Source organism: Megalobrama amblycephala, linkage group LG14, assembly GCF_018812025.1.
Source record: "Megalobrama amblycephala isolate DHTTF-2021 linkage group LG14, ASM1881202v1, whole genome shotgun sequence".
NCBI classification, from domain to species: domain Eukaryota; kingdom Metazoa; phylum Chordata; class Actinopteri; order Cypriniformes; family Xenocyprididae; genus Megalobrama; species Megalobrama amblycephala.
In genome coordinates, this window is record NC_063057.1 from 41,471,391 (window position 1) to 41,489,867 (window position 18,477).

Here is an 18,477-nt window from a genome sequence, read left to right on the forward strand (position 1 = left end):
CGTTCCCGCCTGGCTCTCTTCTCGAGGGGAGAGACGTCAACACCTGTGCCCGGTGGGTCTGGTCCCGCTTGCGCTGAGGCCGAGCGGCGACTGCATTCATGGGGCTCACAGGTGGAGCTCGCCGGCAAGTTTGAGAGAGGTGTTACGGTCTCTCAACCTCAGGCGGCGGCTGGCGGGGATGAGCTCCTGGATGATGATGATGTCCTTTCTTTGACATCATCGGATCCGGGAGCGAGTGCTCTTCTGGCTGAGAGCCCCCAAGAGCAGGATGTGGCTATGGAAGAGGAAGAAGGGGCAGAGGCTGCTTCTTTTTCTTCCAAGCCTTCCTGTCCAGCATATGCTGAATTACTGGAGGTTGTGGAACGCGCCGCCGGCAGGCTGCAGCTGCCGTGGGAGCGCGTGAGGAAAGAGCCCGTTCGCGGCAGGCTGGACGAACGGTTTCTTTCTGACCACAACCCCATAATTCCGGTGAGCCTACATATTGAGGTCAAGAAGGCATGGAAGAACCCATACTCGGCCAGAATTCATCTGCATCAGTGGGGGAATTTCGCTGATGTGGAGGGATTGGGCCAACATGGGTATGTGTCGATGCCTCCCACTGACAAGACGTTCGCAAACTATCTCGCCACGGGTAGCGCACCGACACTTAAAGCTCCGGTTCTGCCGTCCAAACCCCTTAAGATGACATCTCGTCTGAACGGCAGAGCATATGCTGCTGCAGGCCAGGCTGGTGCAGCTTTACACACGATGGCGGTGTTACAAGCGTACCAGGCTGACCTGCTGAAGGACCTGGATCAGGGGCAGAGTTTGTCCCCTGAAGCGGTGGCTGAGTTGCGCCAGACCACAGATCTCGTTCTCCGGGCCACCAAGCAGACGGTGGTCCTATGGTGGCCACGGAGAGGCATCTGTGGTTAAACAGGGCGGACATCGGGGAGAAAGAGAAGGGCTCTCTCCTCGATGCCCCGGTCTCGCCATCTGAGCTTTTTGGAAAGTTCAGGGAGGCGAGGGCGCGCTCAGCAGCATTTAAAAAATGCATACCGCTCAGGTCCGATTCTGGGCCCAGACAGCTGGGAGGCTCTGGCCCGCCTCGAGCCGAGGTTCAGATGCAGGGCCAGAGATCCAGTGTCGCCGCTCGAGCGCCTCCTCCACTGCGGAAGGAGAAGTCGCAGAAGCGGCGGGATGCAAGGAGAAGGAGAGGTGATCTAAGAGAGGTGATCAATCGCCGGCGCGATCAGAACCGCTGATTGATCCCCTCTCTTGGCGAAGGGAATTTTTATTTTTCCTTCGCCCCTTCTCTTTGTCCTCCTGGGGTACGTTTTTAAACTGTGCATGTTCAGGATAACACCTTTGAACAGTCAGGCCGGTGGCCGGCCTATGATGAAGTTTTTTCTGAAGGCCCACCTTCTGGCTTGATAGTGAAAAGGTTCGTGAGGCTTACGGAACCAGGGATATCGTTCTTCCCCTTTGGTAAGGAATGAGGAAGGAATCTTTGGTCTGCGAGCCGTGGGAAGGTAAGACAAGGTCTGATTTAAACTATTTAAAATGTTGACCTTGTTTTTATTCCTGTATCATTTCCTGAATGTGTAACAGTAAATACAATAGGGGTTCTTTGGGCAGAACTGGAGTGTTGAGACTGACTGAGCAAGCCACAAAATGGCTGCTGTTCAGTTTTTCTCTATATGTTTCTCTATATTCCGTTTCACTTGGAAATACGTCACAACACTGGAGAAAAGTTGTTTGCAACTTCCGGTTCACGCAGACTTTAAAGATGGAATACAAATATTCTGATATAGTGAGATATGATATAGGAGAGGGGTAAAGAAAGTTGTGCCTAACAGAAATTTGACTTACGGACAGATAAAGTCAGCCCGGTGTTCACCCTTAACCGTATTGCTCAAACCGAGGGTCTAAAATGGGAAACGGATTTTAATGCACTAGGAACTATAAGTGGAAAAGTAACTAAAGTTTTAGAACTAGTAATATTGTCATTAAAAACAAAAAAATGGATTCTGAAAAGAGAGTTAGAGAAAGTAAGATGCCAGCAAGAAAATCAAAAGCCAAGAGAGTGTTAAAACTGTCAAAGAGAATTTTCAGAGCCCAGATAAAGAGTTGGAAAAAGACCAGAGTAACAGTGGGATTTTGACGATCCCAGTCTGGATTTTAACCCCTGGAGTTCAATGACGAACAGAATAGTGTACAAGAAAGAATATTGGAATTATAATTGTAAATATAACTGTGGTTAGTTATATTTTAATTGTCAGTAAATCAGTAAGAGTTAAACGGAAAGTACAGTAAAATCATATAGTGCTTATGCGGAGAGGAGAAAAATGCCCCTGGAGGACAAACCTGTGTCAACTGAAGTTTAATTAAAATAATGAAATTAAAATGATAAATTAAACAGGTTATTACTGAGAGATATTAATGGATAAAAGAAAAAGTGATATTTAGATAATAACTAAATTTTCAAATTACATTTGTATAGACATAAACTGGCTGTTGAAAAATACCAGAAAAATAAAGGGAAAGAAAAACTGAAGCTTAGCACAATCTCAGTTTGTAACATGATAGTACAATCTAGAGAGAGTTAAGAAAAGTTATGAAAAAGATTAAAAAACCAAATAAACAGAAGAAAACACAAAAAAAAACAACATTAGATTTGTTAACAATGATAAAATTTCATGGATATAATGGGAAAAGTGCCGTATTGTATATAGTGATGGGGGAAAAGGCTAAAAAAACATGCTGTATAGCCTAATGCAGTGGTTCCCAAACTTTTTAGCATGGAGTACACCCTGAACGAATTACCATCCTTCCGCGTACCCCCTCTCTTCCACTTCGACTGCAGTCACACCTTTACCATTAAGGGACATTTGCTCCCTAAATTGATTTCCCAGTGCAGATTTTTACCTTTATGAATAACTTTATAAAATAAATAATGTTTTAAATAAAAATGTTCAATAGAGAAATATGCAATGATGGTAAAAACAAGAAAAACTTTCAAATATTAAACTATAACTGCCAGTAGGTGGCAGTGAGTCACTGTTTTTATGAGTGAGTCATCGAGTTCAGTTCATTCAGTAACAAAGCAGGTGGCTGTGAATGAATCATTGAGTCACTGACTCTCACGATTCATTCAAAGCCGTTCGCGAAACACAGACGTGTTGTAGTTCTGCTGTGGTTTTCGTCAGAACTATTATTTCATTACAAAATACAGTAAATACTGACAGTACTGTGTTTAAAATGTATGTTTTGTTTTTTGACCTGTTGTATAATAATGTCACGTTTGCAGTCGTGGATATTTGGGAACAACTGCATTGTTATCTTGCTCGTTATCATCATTAAATACAAACTTACACAAGGTATGCTTTTGTATCGGAGAAAGTTTGAGTCTTGAATCAAAATTAATCCATTATCTGTATCTATATTTGTTCTTCATGCGAGTAAGTGCAATCCCCTCTTTTACGTGCATTGTCGAGAGCAACAGTAATTTAGCGTGATTTAAGGCAGCAGATTCTGCGCGCAATCTATCATATTTATGTTGCTTCAGTGGATGCAGTCATTGACCTGAAATTATGAGGTAATTTGATTAAATGCACTGGATTTATGGCATTTTGGCAGTTAGAAATACATGCTCGGTTTTAATATTACTTTAAGGTAGAATTAAATGAACTACTCAGCATTTTGTTTTTGTACAACCTCTTGTCACCTAACGTACCCCCAGGGGTACGCGTACCCCAGTTTGGGAACCACTGGCCTAATGTATTGCAAATCTAAGGCTACTGAATAAAAAAGTAAAGTAAGGCGGTTATTTGTTTAAGATAACTACAAACTAACGCAGCGATTACTCATATATAAAAAAAATGAAAAACATAGTCTGCGATTTCACCTCAGTTAGCTTACCCATCAAATCAGTAAACACAAATTTTCACTTCAGAGCATGTTGGAACAGTACTGTGTGACTTCTTCTCGTGAAAAGTGGCAAGGCTTTATTGAATGCTCACTAGTGCCAACTCCTGTCACACGCCAGAATACGCATAGTGATGAGAACCTGAAAGAGTATAATAAAGTATATAGCCTACTACTACTACCTAATAATAATAAAAGAAGAAGAAGAATACGTTGCTTATTATACATTATTGTCACAGTTGGTTGTAAAGAGCAGTGATGAAGCAGGATTTAGATCCAGCATTTTTTTATTGTGAAGATAACTGAACTCAAAAATGTGGGAGAACAAACTACAGTAAGCTATAGTTATAGAAAACTAGACGTGACAATAATATATTAGGCTATACTTTATATACTCTCTCAGGTCACATCACTCTTTCAGGGTTACACAAGCGGCAACCTCCCCCAGTCTCTAGTGAAGCCAATACGGAAGTGACTTAAACTGCGATTCATCGACTGGCCGCTAGGGACAGGCTCCAAAAGAGAGCAGAATCTCATTGAGTCCCATGTTAAATTGGCCAAGTTTACAGCAGAAAAAAAGTTGGTTCAAATTGTGGTTTTGGTCTATACTGCTAATTTTGCCCTTCATGACAACTGTGAGGGGGGTGAATTTTTTTTCATTTTTTTTCAACTCATTCATTTAAATTATATTAAGCCTTAAAGTTCTGCATAATTAAGGGCGTGGTCACTTGAGTGACAGGTAGATGCCGCTGCTGTCTGTGAGCCGTCACTTTACCTCAGCTAATTCCAGCCGCTGAATTTGGCATCTCAGCCGTATTTGTGCTCGATTATTTTATAGAATTATAAAATATGGCTTGCTGCATAATATTCGAGACTGATGTGTGTCTGTGTAGATGTGCATGCATGCGGAAGAAACAGAACACACGTTGTTGGATCGTGGCATTGGCTAAAAGTTTTGTTTGTGAGATTTACTACAATGACAATACCAGGAGGAAATAAAACTCTGACAGCACTGCTTGGATATTATAACTAAAACTGCTGCACTATTTTGAAAAAATATACTTTGGACACAGGCTCATTTGTTTGTTAGATACGACCGTATACAGTTTTACAACATAAACGCTGCTCAGATTGCATTATTTCTTGAAGAACGATGACAGAGAGCAGATCATTCCGAAGAAATGTTATGCACACAAAGGATAATATATCAATATTTCATGGACAAAAAGTACTGTTTTTTGTTTTGCAATGGACATTTATATTTTACCCAAGTGCCACAGATTGGATTCATCTCGTGATCTCTATTATAAAGGTATGAAGTCCCATTTTGATTTGAGTTGGCGCAAGTGAGCATCCAATAAAGCCTTGCCACCATCATGAGAAGAAGTCACAGTTACCAGTACTGTTCCGACATGCTCTGAAGTGAAATTTTGTGTTTAACGTTACTGATTTGATGGGTAAGCTAACTGAAGTGAACTGAACATTATCCCATTATTTACTCACCCTAAAGCCATACTAGGTGTGTATGACTTTTCTTCTTTCCGCCAAACACAATTGGAGTTATATTAAAGGGTTAGTTCACCCAAAAATGAAAATTCTGTCATTTATTGAACTGATTTAAATATGTTTTTAGTACATTAATGGATCTTGAGACAGGAAATGTCATTGCCGGCTTTGGATTTAATCAAAAATATCTTAATTTGTGTTCCGAAGATGAACGACGTGAGCGTGAGTAATAAATGACAGAATTTTTTTTTGGGTGGACTAACCCTTTAACTCTTTCCCCACTGCTGTTGTTTAAAAAAGTTGCCAACCACCGCCAGCATTTTTGATCATTTTCACAAAATTTTCATGGCCCCCAGAATTATTTGTATGAACATGTCAAAAGAAAGAACAGACCATCTGCTTTTAAATAACAACAACAAAAGTTTTATCTTAGCTGAATGCATTATTTTTTTATTAACACTTGAATGTGGGTAAGTTTCATAAAAAAAAAAAAAAAAAAAAAAAAAAAAAAAAACAGACTACATCAGAATGATGATCAGAATATAGATCAAGTCAATCAACAATTATATGGAAGTTAAGAAGTTAAATGTCTTACCCACTACACACACACAAACCTTGAGTTTCCGTGTTTTCCTTATGGGGACCAAAATACATCCCCACAAGGATTTTGGATATTGCCATCTTTGTTGTTACATTTTGTCCCATAATGTAGGGTTTATCCGGCCACAGACATAAAAAATATAGGCTATTGAAAATAGGAATACTGCTATAGTACTGCCAACAATAATTTTACAGATGTTTCCTTTACCCCTAAAACCCAACACAATGCAATGCCTAATTCAAAATACAAGAGAATACCTATCAAGTAAAAATTGATGGTGTATAAAAAGTCAGGTTGACCTTTTAAAAATGGATTTGTATGAAACTTGTGAAGAGGGACTCAAACCATTGTGATAAAGGAAAACATTTACATAAGGGTAACTCATGAGATCAACTTGCAACTTCTGGTTGGGTGAATTCAATACAGTGGCAGTAGATGACTTGATATGACTTCCAAGTTGCTCTTTGAAGAAATTAAGTTTTATTTACGGCCGGGAGGTCACTCGTCACAACAACTGAGTGACTCTGAATGAATAGAAAGATACATGCTCATTGAAGTCTTACAGTTGAATAAAAATCAATGTCTTCTTCACTGTGATTTGTTCTGGTGATTGGTTTACAATGATCTAAGCTAATCATATGAGCATCCTTAGTCTGCATTTTCTGTACATTTCATGTTGACATAAACATATTTCTATCACATGACATCACTGTTTTCTCCAGAGCTGATGTATACATAGATTAACTAAATTAGACTAAAGCAAGGGTCTATCACTATAAAATTACTTCAATGTCTGCAAAGTGAGAAAAAAAAGTGTCCTAAAAACAAACCAAAGAGTGGAAGGGGAAAAGGGGGGAATTCATGAACAAAATTAATGACAAGGGGAAAAAAAATACAAGAAACTACAAAAAATCCGTCTCTTCATTCAATCCAGTCGGGGTTAGTTGTCATTTATTTTCCCTTTATTTTTCCCTTTTTTTCACTTTGCAAATATTGAAGTATTTTTTGTGATAGACTCTTGCTTACGTTTTTCATAATTTTGTGCATGTTTTTAATTTTATCAGCAAGCAAAATCTCCAGTCTTCCACATGCATCTTTAAAAAGATTGTGTTTAATTGTGAGTGAGAGGTGGGGGAAGCTGATTACACTGACTAGGGGTGTGTTTTAGGTACTGCCTGTCCCCTTTTGGAGCTCTATTTAAAGGTGCTCTAAGTGATGTCACGCGTTTTTAGGCCAAAACATTTTTTGTCACATACAGAAAACATCTCCTCACTATCCGCTAGCTGCCTGTCCCCTGAACACACTGTAAAAAATGCGGTCTCTGTAGTCGCCACAAGCTCCAAAAACGGCAATAAAAACAAACTGGTGCAGCCTGGACCACTTAACATAATAAGCATGCTCCAGCCAATAACTGACAAGAATGATTTTAAATGTGCGTTCATGACTGTTTCAGGAAGCACGGAGGGGAGGAGGAGGAGGGAGGGTCTAGCTTGCCTCTGTTTTGTTTGACAACACTAAGAACGTCAACAGGAAGTTACATCCACCCAGGATCACTTAGAACACCTTTAAGCAGCAGCCTGACCAAACACATCTCACTTTTCCAGCTTCAACCAGACCAGCTGCTCTTGAGAAGAAGTTCAGACTGCAGTCATCCACGTAAGTACACTTTCTCTCACAGGCACTTGATTTAAGATGTAGCTAACAGATTCTGAAACTGCATGAGATTATCCAACCCCATTTTCTGGCACCGCATAGGGTACAAAGGGGCTAAAGGCACACCGTAAGAAAAAAATGTGCTCTTCACTACTCCCAAAAAGGTGGTTTGTTTGATTGTTTAAAAATCTAACTGTATGAGGGGGCCTTTTACCCCACACAGGGTAAAAGAAGCATGGGGTAAAAGACATAAAGTATTGATACAAATACTAGAAATTAGAATAATGTTTTTAACAATATTTAAGTTAATACTTAGCTAAATTTGTTCTATTCACAGGCACCATTGACACTTGCTTGCGGAATTCCAGTTTGTGTTCCCTTGTGTTCCCATGCTGCCAAAAAAGACTTTTCCAAAAGAAGACATGCTTGCAACTTCAGCTTGTAAAGATAAAACTGATTACGCACTAGAGTGAAAGAGACTGTATTATATACCTGTAAGTAGGGTTGGTAACCGAGAACCAGTAGTGTTTTTTGAAAAGAACCGGAACTGTGCAAGATTTCTAAGTTTCAGTTCCGAAAACGGTTGTGGTGTGATGGGTGGGCGAAGTGCGGGGAGCGTATCCTTTAACAGAGACATCTCACATCATGAATATTATACCAATGAATGTACTGAAAAGCCCTCGCGCAGTGCAGATATTAATGCAGAGAGAGAGAGATGCACAAAGCTGCACGAGATTGTGTTCTCGATTTCATCACCACATGATCTAATTCCTAAATGACAACGATTCGCCCGTGTATATTAAATCGTTGACAAAAGTAAAATCTGCGTTCGCGCTGCCGTTGATCTAAAGAGAGTTGTCATGTGTAGATATAAACAGCTTCACAGTCTTTTCAAATGCACAGTATCATTATTTCTGTGTGACAGATATTCCAATTATAACAGAAGTATACAAAAGTTTATTATTCAGATAGAAACGCTGATGATACCGATCAAAATATAATAAATTAGCTTCTGAAAGTAACTGGACTTCAAATAACGACTGTATCGATTGCATTGTTAGGCCACTAGGTGGCAACAAATTTACTGTTAAAAATGTGTATCACTGAATCATTCTTTCAGAAATAAATGTCTTTATGAATCCAACTTGAATCCAAAAGTCTTTATGAATCCAACTTACAGAAATATTCTGTTTCACCTGTCTGAATCGTACATGTGTGTTTAAGCATCTTATCTAATTTGTGGTAACACTTTACAATAAGATTCATTTATGAACTAACTATGAGCAATACATTTGTTACTGTATTTGTTCATCTTTGTTAATGTTAATTAAAATACAGCCGTTCATAGTTTGTTCATGTTACTTCACAGTGCGTTAACTAATGTTAACAAATACAACTCTTGATTTTAACAATGTATTAGTAAATGTTGAAATTAACATGAACAAAGATTAATAAATGCTGTAGAAATGCAGTTCATTGTTAGTTCATGTTAATGTAGTTAACATGTTAACTAATGATTCTTATTGTAAAGTGTTAGTGAATTTTGCCATTACTACTATTTTTTTATTAGTCGTTTAATTATTTTAATGGAACCGGAACCGGAAAATTTCTTATGATTCCCAACCCTACCTGTAAGACATGAAACCAAAAGCAAACTACAGACAGGTCGAGTGAGAATTATAATCCCTCCGCACCTATCTATTGAGTCACATTCAGAAGCTCTGAAAATATGTTAATTTGTTTAAAAATAGTAGTCATTTCTACTGTTTCTTCATTCATCACACTGATTCAGCCAGATGTTCTGCTCAGTGGGAATCAGCAGACACTGCAAAGACTCAAAGATTAACTATAGTTGCTCTTTTGAACCTGTCATTTTATTTCACTTGGCTTCAACATATTTGTTACTGGCACATCGTAATGGCTTGTGTTGTTGGCATATTGTTAAAATATGAATTAAATATTTCCAACTTTATTTTGAAAATAAAACATAATAACTATATAACAAGATAATAACTATAACTTGATGAGATAATAATAAAAAATTTATTTCCAGAATTAATTAACTGTGAACCTTAATGTAGGGTGGACACTTGTGAACTATTTATTCATGAGTTATAAACATTAATAACCTGTGAAAGTCAGCATTAATGGAAACATTAATGGAAACCTGTGAATCATTTATTAATGAGTTATAAACATTAATAACCTGTGAAAGTGAACCTTAATGTAAAGTGGAAACCAGTGACTGTAACCTGTAACCTGTGTAGCCTGTGACTTGTAACCTGGCCAAGTAGCCCATCCATTCTGTGACTGGAACGGAGTCTGGAGACAACTCGAGCACTGGAGTGACCATCTTGTCCGTAGACACTGGCTTGATGGCCCTGATGGGATGAGACTCTGAATGGTCAGCGGAGACGTGACGTGGCTCTGGAAGATCAGCGGAGACGTGACGAGGCTCTGGGAGGTCTGCTGAGACGTGGCAAGGCTCTGGGAGATAAACTGTGACGTGGCTGGGCTCAGGGAGATCAACTGTGACTTGACTTGGTTCAGGAAGTTCAACTGTGACTTGACCTGGCTCAGGAAGATCTGATGAAATGTAATGAGGCTCTAGCACGGCTGCTGAGACCTGAGATCCGATGCGGCCACCATTATGTGATTTGGAACTGTCGAGAGAGTTACTGGATTTGGGAGTACAGAGAGTTTTGGGGTTGCAATAACTAGACTGGAAGGCATGGAAAACTGTGATGGTACAAGCTCGGCTGCTGCTGGAGCTTCCTCCACAGTAAATGGTGAACCACACAGTAAAGCATAGTCCATAGTCTCTCAGAGAGGAATTTAATGTTCCTTCAGGGAACCAGGATCTTAATGGCTCATTGAGTCCCAAACGAAAAATGTCCTTCAAAAACAACTCATCACAAGGAACCAGAAAAGATAACTCACTGAATTGGTGGATATAATCCTCAATTGATAGCTCTCCCTGCCGCAGAGCTAGTAGCTGGTTGACCGGATCCATAGTTGCACTGGGAACGCTCAACAAGCCGCTGGATCTTGGTGATGGCTGAGTATTCTGTAATGAAGGGAACAGGACGACGGAGTTGGAGATCCAAGTGCAAGCTTTATTAAAAGAGTGTAGTAACACAAGCAGGAAGTCAAACACCAGCAAACAGCTTCAAGAGAGACAAGGCAAAGTAGTGATGTGACGTTTGACACTGAGGCTTTGAAGCTTGTATCAAAAAAATGAAACATCTCACAGTGAAGCACTGTATCGGAGCTTGATTCGTTTTGCCATAACCACGTGATTGGTGACGTCCGAAGCTTCGTTTTCGCACACAACCACGTGACTGCTTCGTTTTCTGATTCACATAACGTAAACCCTTGCGCAGATGTGGTGTAATTTGCTTTTTAGCAAAAGAATATGCCATAATACGAATAAATATTTACATGTGTTCAGTTTGTATTTATTCCCAGTTCATACTTCATTCTATGACAGTCATTTATTTTGATAATATATGCCAAAGCTTGCCTATTTCTCCCCCCAAATTTTATTCAGATTCATTTATTCAAATTGTGTAAGTGAAATGACACGTGACAGACTTTTTTTTATGTATAATAATAATTTACATTGTTTTATACCCTTTTCATAGCACAAACTGATTTATTACATGAAACAGTCCAAAAATAGCTGGGTCGTCTGGGACGCAAAGGCCGTTTTCCCCACCTTTTGACCACAAGATGTCGTTAGTGTGCACCGTGTTGAAAAGCTTCAAGTAATGAACCTTTTTACAAATACACTTGAGGGGAAAGCCTCGGTGCTTCACAAAGCTTCATTTCGCCATCACTAAGGCAAAGAGTAGTCCAAAAAACAGGCAAATATCAGGGCAGGCAGCAAACGATCATAATCCAGGAAACAGTCCAACGTCAAAATTTACAGGCAGGGCAAGAAACACAGAGACAAGGTAGAAAACAAGGCGCAATGCAGGGCTAAACAATACTCAGCAATGTGTGTGTGTTTGAGTGCAGCTTATAAAGTGTCACTGATGGGAAACAGGTGTGATTGGTTCCTAGATAGGGAAATGTAGTCCAGAGTGATGTGTCACTGTCCCTGCGGTCCAGTGTCCATACTATCCATCCTAAATAGTATGTGAGATTAAAATAAGTGTGTCCCAAAGCATAGTATGTTGAAAAGAGTATGCCAAAAGTCCCCGGATGGTCTACTATATCCAGTAGGTTTTCGAAGTGTGGATCCGTGCACACTATAAAGGCTAATATTGCCCACAACCCATTACGCGTTGGATGAGGATTCAGTTCAGAACTACAAACACGAGTAAAATGTGTTAAAAAACTACAAAACATGGCGGATATGCGCGATCGACGCTGAGAGGTTTGAGTCACTAATAATCAGTTCAACCTGATAGAAAATATATATTTAATGTTATCCGAGTTATTTTTCATCTGCAAATACCAATGTGGACTTTTATAAATATCTGAATGGCCATTAACTTTTAAATGCATCATTATGCATTAATATGAGGAGAGTTCTCCACATGAAAGACCCGCGACTGCAGATCAACGTGCTGCATTTCTCTCCGATACGGTAGGAAATTAGCTAAATGAAATGTGGAGGATGTAAGATGTTTACAGTGACAGGATGCGACTGAGAGAAAAAAAGCGATTGTATGACGTGATAGTATGTCCCAAAGCTTGTCTACTCTTTTGCTACACACTCAAAAGTAAGTACTTTTTGTTCACAGAAAGAGTACATACTTTTAGGGCGTAGTATAAGTAGGCGAATTGGGATGCTGCATGTGTGTGCCATGAAAAGGTGACAATGGTGAACCGGTGACCTCTGGTGGGGAGTAGCAGGAAACAGCAGGCGCAGGTTACTTGACAGTACTGCTGTTTAATAAAGCTTGCCTTTTATAATACCTACCATTTCTTTGATCTGTGTATCCTGACAACATAACTAAACACAAAATTATATCAAAATTCCTGTTTTGTCAAGTTGTAATTACAGTCGTAAATGTGTTAATAAGTGTTAGATGAATGTAAACAGTATCCTTAATGTTAGGTGTGATTTATTGCAAATAATTACAGAAAAATTAATTAAAGTTGCCAGTGGTATTATTTAATTCCTGGGTTCTTGTTTAATCATTTATCATAGATGATATTCTTAACAAGCACCCAGGAGTTAAATATTATCACTGGCGACTTTAAATATGTTTTACACTTTGATCAATTTATTAGATAAATTTATCTTAAATGTTCTTAAGCTCAGCCCCCTTATGTTCTTATTAATAAGGCTGTCACTAATATTTGAAAAATTCTCACAGTTGTATATTTTCAGTTTAAACTTTATTTCCAACTTCCTCTTTTTGTGTGCATGATAGGGAAACAGCAGAATTTAACAGGAAGAAGAAAAAAGGAAGTCTCTGAGAGAAAATTCAGGGTTCCCTTTCGAAAGGGAACTCAACTCTGCGTTTGATCACGCTATGGGGAACCGTCACTCGTGACAGGTGTTTCGAAATGCCAAGAATCACAACACTCCAATCCTATTGGCCGGCAACAGCCTATGACGTCATTACGGCGCGAACCGTGACGTATAAAGGGAGCGCCTAAGGAAGCAGTCAACATCTTCTCATCTTTTCGGGACTGTTTTGTTCGTGCCTTTGTTTCACAAACTCCGGTAAGGAAAATTGCAATATGTCTGAAAAACGTTTCAGGAAGTGTGCTGATCCTTGTCACAGGTTTCCTGGTGGTTCCGGCCCTGCTCGTGCTGAGGCAGAGCAGCGGCTGAAATCATGGAGCTCTCAGGTGGAGGTCGCTGAGGAATTTGAGAGGGGTGTGAATCTCTCTCAAGCCGAAGCGACTGACGAGGGCGCGCTCCTGGATGTCTTTGACGTCATCGGATCCAGGAGCGAGTGCTCTACTGACTGCAAGCCCCAGAGAGCAGGAGATGGCCGAGGAGGTAGAAGCGGGCGAGTCCGCGGCTCCTCTTAGGCCACCCTGCCCGGTGTATTCGGAGTTACTGGAGGTTATGGAGCGCACTTCGGGCAGGCTGCAGCTTCCCTGGGAGCACGTTAGAAAGGAACCTGTTCGCGGCAGGTTGGGCGAATGGTTTCTTTCGGACCATAACCCTGTAACTCCAGTGAGCCTTCCATTCCTTCCCGATCTACACGTTGAGATCGAGAGGGCATGGAAGAACCCATACTCGGCCCGAATTCACCGGGCTAGTTTTGCTGATGTTGAGGGATTGGGCCAGCATGGGTACGTGTCGATGCCACCTATAGATGAGACGTTTGAGAACTATCTCGCTACAGGGAGCGCACCAACGCTGAAAGCTCTGGCCCTGCCATCCAAAGCGCTGAATGTGACATCACGCTTGAATGGCAGGGCTTACGCCGCTGCAGGTCAGGCTGGTGCTGCGTTGCACATGATGGCTGGGTTGCAAGCGTACCAGGCTGATCTGCTCAAGGATCTTGATCAGGGTCAGGGTCTGTCCGCTGAGGCGGTCGCGGAACGGCGCCGGACCACGGATCTTGCTCTGAGGGCCACCAAACAGACGGCTGCCTCAATCAGCAGATCTATGGTGGCCACAGAGCGACATCTGTGGCTTAACTGTGCGGACACTGGGGAGAAAGAAAAGCACTTTCTTTTCGATGCCCCGGTTTCGCCTACTGAGCTTTTTGGCACATCCGTTGAGGCAGTGGTCGAGAAGTTCAGGGAGGCGAAGGCGCGCTCCGCCGCTTTCAGATTTCCAGGCCCAGACAGCCGGGAAGTCCCGGGCCGTCTCGAGTCGAGGCTCAGAGACAGGCCCAGAGATCCAGTGTCGCCGCTTGTGCACCTCCTCCTCCCTGGAGCAAGTCGCAGAAGCGGCGGGATGCAAGGAGGAAGAAGCAGGATCTGAGGGAGGTGATCGAGCATAGGTGCCATCTCTCCCTCGCTCTTTTTTCTTCCTCTGCCTCCCAGGAGCATTGAAACAACCTATGTGCTCAGGCTTTTACAGTCAGTCTTCATTCAAGAGAAAAGGAGGAGGAATCTTCGTTCTACGAGCCGCAGGAGGTAAGCGGGGTCTATTTATTTTGTGAAAAAGTATAGACCTTGTTTTTCCTGTATAGTTTCCTGAGCATATAGTCAGTATAAACACAGAAGGGGTTATTTTGGGCCAATAACTGAAATGCTAGGCTGGCAAGTTATACTCGCAGGCCACTGTATGGCCGCTATGTTGTTTTTAGCCTCCTATGTCAGAGTAGCTTCTCAGCTAAATACTGTTAAGTCTAGTTGGAGTTGGCACTCGTTATTTCAGTTATATGTGTTAGGTCGGCCTTTTTTTCGGCCGTCTGGCGCTGTTGCTTGTAGTGCTTAATTTTTCCTCGTATTCGGAGGATTTAAGATGGAGCCCAAGCATGGCTTGGTCTCTTAATAGGCCTTAGTTAACGGCCAGGCTAGAGCTAGGTTTTAGGTGTTTTGTTTGTATTACGTCACCCTTATTATCACTATCCCCTTGTGGTTGTATAGTTCCTAGTTCTGGCCTCCTCCTGAGGGAGTTGTTAGCCGTATGCCCATTTCCCCCCTTCGTATTTTAAAATGTAGGTGCTATAGTTAAGATTAACAGCTAGGGTATAGGCTGTTATTAGCCTTCCTGGTGCTGTTTTTCCCAGGTGGCAGGCCCTTATCTTTGAGGAGGTGAGTTATGCAGTGATGCTAGGCCCCACTGTTTAGAACCTTTTCAGTCAAGCTTTAATGTCTTCACATGAGACCCTTGAAGGGTATTCCTTGAAAGTTATTCAAGTTGATGCAACGATGCTACCCCTTTTAGCTTTCGTTCTCTTGGGTTTAGCACAAATCACAGATTTGTCCGGTGAAAGACATCTATCCTGTGTGGATGGCATATATTACAAAGCATTTGCATTTGCTTTGGGGTTCTAAGACTTTAGCCCTACTTATTTATGTGAGCTTACTCCAGTGGTGCCACAGGTCAACGCCTGTTCTATGATAGCAGGTTGTGACTAGCCTCTATTTATGAATGTGGTGTTGTGTTTGTACTCTCCGTTAGGGTTTATGTTTCTCTGAGTGCATCACCTGCTGGATTGCACACTCAGGTTGAGTGTAGAGAGATTTATTCTGGTTAGAATAAGTTTGATATCTGTTAGCTCCCAATCGATCATGACCGCAGCAGCCGTGCTGTTAGATTGTTGGCTTTCCTTTGGCAGCCTCTTTCTTTATACAGCTTGTTTCTGGGCGCTGTTGGTTTACGATTGTGAGTTTGCTCACTTAGCTCAGTACTGCCTCAGGCTTATGCTCATGATGTTTGAGGTAGCAGGCCTTGCAGGCCTTCCTTAGACCATTATAGCATATTATGTGTACTGGGTACATTGCCTGTTGGAATATGTACACCTAAGCTCAGATCATGTAGGCTAGTTACCCTCAGTAAGCTTTAGGGTTTAGTGCTGGTCCCCTTTTGAGCTCGGGTCCTGTATATGACCACTGGCTGGCGCACATGGTGCTAAAGTAGTAGGCCTCTCCAGGCCTCCTTTGTAGCCTCTGTGTTGGCCCAGCTGGGTTGGTTATATCTAGACTCTTTCCATGGTTGAGTCGTATCTTAAGACTCACGCCGCCATCGGCCACGCCCACCTCTGTTTGAGTAGGCCTTCGATCAGGCCTCTCGTAGAGTTCTGCGGCGCAGTGTGTACTTCTCCTACCTAAGGGTTTTTCTCATGTACTTGGCCTGCTGGCTGGTCTTAGTCAGGTAGCTACCACTGGCTGATGCCATGTGTTTATGGAAGTAGAAGGCCCCTCAGAGCCTCCTTTCAGATTGCATGTTGGCTTCTATTTTGACTCATCACCATGGATGAGTCGTGATTGCCACTAGCTGACACCACGTTTACGAGTTGTAGGCCTTTTTAGGCCTCCTTTGTGTCATGCTGGAGCTTGGCTTTGTACTCCTCTCATTTAGAGAGTAAAAGGTGCTTTTACCGAGTACATTTTCTGAGTGGCTTGCCTCTCAAGGTGAGGTCATGCATTAACTCCCTGAGGTCTGAAAACGCGCCGGCGCGTTTTGCAGGATTTTTTTCACATTGCAGCAAAACAGACTTAAATAGAGACATAAGTAATATATCAATTGAAACTATAGAATGTCTTCTTTTATTTGTGTACACTCAGAGTAAAAACACAATGTTGTGCTTTTTGTAAAATAAAGAAAACTAACATGATGCGTGATCTCTCCTCTCCCTCTGAACGAAGTCCATTCTGAAAGTTCTCAGAAAATGAACTGTAACTTATTTATACTAATGACAAAAAAAATTACACTTACGTCTAAAGAAACGTTTAAATGTCAGGTTTTAAATCGTGCAAGTCAAATCGAAAACAAACATTCTGTGTTTATGTAATCTGTATGAAAAGAGAGCCATGTCAGAAGTCTGTGATTCAGCTCATTATCCGCTAATGCGGCCACGCCCACAGAGCCAGCGCTATTCAGATGCAAATTCAGAGGCAATACATGCATTCATCGTCTCAATCGTGTATTTATTGTCTTGAAAAGTGTTTATTTGGATGTTAAAGCAATGGTTAGCGATCTCTAGAAGACATGCCGTTAGTTGCTAGTTCCTTTTCTTCTTTATATGAATTTGTGGCCTAAAGGTGTACAGAGAGCGCCCTCCGGCTGCAAGTATGAATTGAAAAAAACAGTATCCAGCACTCATAGTGATGACAATAAATATTACTTCTCAGTATAGAAAATTGACATAAATATATAAGAATCCATCAATATTTCTCCAAATGTGCATGCTTTTAAGCTAAAAGCCTATATGAAATGCCATAGAGGTAACATAATTGTTCAGACACTTTGCATCACAGAAATACATTTTATTTTAAAGAATATAATAGAATACCATTATTTTAAATTGTAATAATATTTCACAGTATTGCTGTTTATGATGAGCTGAGACATTATTACAGAGGTTTTTTTTTCACAGCCTACCTGACTGAAAGTCCTCATTAATATGCAAGTCATGTCAGGTCATTATTATGTGATTCTTTTGTCTTCTCAGGTGTAAATGGCCCATTATTCATGCAGATTCACGCCTCCACGCATACTGTGTTTCTTGACAAAAAGTGTCTTACAAAAACTAAATCAATATATTGTTTTATATGAAGGAGTAGGCAGCATAATTTTTACATAATTCTGAAGCAAAAACTCTAGTCTACAACCTCCAATACCCAAAAGTCTTGTGAACACAGATTTAATATACTTTAGAGAGAGGACCGGGCCTGGACTTTATTTTATGTTTTATTATGTTTGTGTGGCCGGCAGACGTCCGCGAGGGTCTGCCGGCATTACTTTCATTTTGTATTTCTTTATTTTGAATTAAAGTTTTGTTGAATGTTCGCCAGTTCCCGCCTCCTTCTTCCCGTATTCATGAACTGTGTTACAGTAAGCTAACTACATTACCTCAGATGGTTGAATGGTTGGATTCCACAACTGGTAAAATAAAACAGATATAAGACAATACAACATTTACTGTAGGAGCCATACAATTTACTGGTGACTTAATTTAAAAAACTGTTAGTATTTTCACCCCATAATGGCGGCCGTGCTACCGGAGAGCCATCTAGTGACTGTTGCCTAAAAAGTATCCGAGTGTCGCCTCTTGGGTTCTATACTCTTTGTTGACCTGGAAATTATAACAGTCAGTGGAAGAAAATGGAGGAATTCAAAAATCAGCCACAGAATCAAGAGCACCCGTGGCCAACAGTTCATCTGATGATGAAGATTTTTTCGCTTCTTTGAAACAGACAACACATGAAGCCAGCAA